This window comes from Podarcis liolepis (genome assembly GCF_965112155.1).
Source record: "Podarcis liolepis genome assembly, chromosome: 10".
Taxonomy (NCBI): Eukaryota; Metazoa; Chordata; class Lepidosauria; order Squamata; family Lacertidae; genus Podarcis; species Podarcis liolepis.
Window position 1 is genome coordinate 2,015,772 of NC_139562.1, and position 236 is coordinate 2,016,007.

Consider the following 236-nt stretch of genomic DNA (forward strand, 5'->3'; position numbering starts at 1 on the left):
GAGTCTGAGCTGATCTCCATGCAGAACTCATTTTGTGACTTCGCTGTTGGATTGTCGGGATCAGCCCCTCCCCCGCTCTCCTGATCCCAGAAGGAAGGGGGGGTTCCTCCCCTCCTTCCCCCCCACCCGCTCAAAACTTTCCCTCCCCTCCCGCATATCCTCCTCTCACCCCACCCCCACCATCCCAAATCCCTCCCCCAATACATTCCTCCTCCTCCTCCTCCTCCTCCTCCTCC